Source organism: Patagioenas fasciata, chromosome 1 (genome assembly GCF_037038585.1).
Source record: "Patagioenas fasciata isolate bPatFas1 chromosome 1, bPatFas1.hap1, whole genome shotgun sequence".
Lineage (NCBI taxonomy): Eukaryota > Metazoa > Chordata > Aves > Columbiformes > Columbidae > Patagioenas > Patagioenas fasciata.
The window spans coordinates 103,472,501-103,474,674 of NC_092520.1; positions in this window are offsets into that span (position 1 = coordinate 103,472,501).

A 2,174-nucleotide genomic window follows, 5' to 3' on the forward strand; every position below is an offset into this window, starting at 1 on the left:
TAATGAAGATTTCAGTAGCTGTTTGCTTGACGTTTTGACCAACTGTCAAGAAACTAATCTCAGAAGGATAGTTTATAACCACCTTCAGCATGCTCTAGCAGATTCCTTGGGCATTTTTTTACAGAACATATTACTCCTTCCTGATAACATGACTATAGCACCTAGGAGTTTTGTTTATATGTAGTGTAAATGTGCCCCCGAGAGTCCGAGCCCATCACCATGGCAGATGAACATTGCCTGCATGCCTCTGGAAAGGCTGTGTGTGTGGTGTAATGAGAACAACCCTTGTCAGAACTGGGTGGAAAATAGAGGGAAAAGGAAGTTGTCAGATTTGTTTCAAACTGTAGCTCGTGCATTTGGGTTTAACCCCTTTGCTGGTTCCGATTTCTTGTCTGTACCAAGAAGCGGTGAGGGGGAAAACAAGGGATATAAAGTGCAAGCTGGGCTTTGTGCTGAATGTTAAAGTGAGCATTTCATGCTCTGTTTGCTGTGTTCAGATGAAGGCAAAAAGCTAAGCACCTAAAGCTGAAATAAATTCACTTCTGCAGCGCTGACTTGAGCTGGTCATATTGCTGGGGTTTCACCTGGGGAAAGGTGCTGCAGGGCAGGAGCGGGCTGGGACCTCTCAGCACCAGTGGGTTTGATGGAACACCCTGAGGTTCAGCTCATTCCCCTTCTACTGTCCTTTCAAGAGCTGAAGCAGTGAGGACTATCCCTTCCCTGAGCTTCTTTCTGCCACAGCTTTCTCTCAGAGATAGGACCTGCTGAGGATGTAACCAGCTGTAGGTATAAGTGGCTTGAGCAGGAGGGGAGTAAAGGGACTACAGATTTTATTACCATGTTTATCAATCAGAATTGTTGTAAAATACCTTTGTTACTAATGTGGATGGACAGGCATCCCTTGTTCTCACAGATTCAGGAGGGATGATAACTGATTTAGGGAGATCACCATGTTACGGCGATGACTTTAAACCAGTATCAAGATATGAAAGGCCTGCTGCACTTTTGTTAATTGATGAAATTAGTAATTTCCCACAAATCTAGTAAAATGCAGCCTGTTGGACTCAGAAAGCTCCTGTGTGCCTGTGACAGCAGGTGAGTGTTCACTTGGTGCCTCTATGATGTTTGCAGAAGCAAACCGCCTCTGACAGACTGATACAAAGACTACAGACAGTGCTCAGAAGGCGTGGGAATTTCTTGAGCTGCATTAATTACACAAAGCATGGACGCATCAGGTGGCTTAAATTGGTGTATTGACATTTGCTGGTGTAAACGGGCAGGACTGTCCTCTGGTCATTGGAGCCATGGCAACTAACATGGAATGAGACCCAGTTTCCAAGACATAGTGTGCCAGGTAAAACCATCACTGTCTTAGAAAACCATTTAAGGTTTAGGTACGTATAGCAAAAAATGACTAATGTGCAAATGAACAGAATTTTGGGTGAAAACAGAATTATTCTGTGCATTGCAGCATTACTTCTGCTTTTACTGTACTGGGAAGATTTGGCTTGCTTTCTCCACAGCATTAATGCCAATAGGATTAGGGTGACTTTTCAGAATACTAAGCAGGCTTTCTACGTGCTAAAGGGAACAAAGTACCCGAGGCTCATTCTCAGACTGTCTTGTATCTCTTTTGAAGCAAAAGTTGGATAAACTACCTTGCCTGAAGTGAAAAATCCCCTCAAGGAATATTAACAGTACCTCATTTCAAATTAACATCTGATTAATACTGAACTCTATGCTGCCATTCCCCTCAGTGTTGTCCTCCCACTTTATCTTTCCACAAGGCTGGTCCTGCCATGTCAAAACCTCCAGGACTCCCCTGAGGTTTCCCTCCCTCCTCCTGCCATACTACCCCCGCTTGATGGTTTTACATGCCACACTTGGCCTGCTCCTGTGTTCTCTAACCTCCTCTCACCCACCCTCAGAGAAGGTGATCCTGATTCCCCTGAGAACCAGAAGGACCAGTGACATGGCAAAGCTGGATACTGAGCATCTGGAGACAAGCACTGGCAGAGGGTGAGGACGATGGAGAGAGATCAGAAGGGCTGGAGGTGGCCACAGAGTCCCTGTGGCAGAGGTGAGGGACCCCGGCAGAGGCAGAGGAGCCCTTGCAGAGTGGGGTTTGTGAAATGTGCTTGAGGATGGTGGGGAGCTGAGGAAAGAGGTTTCAC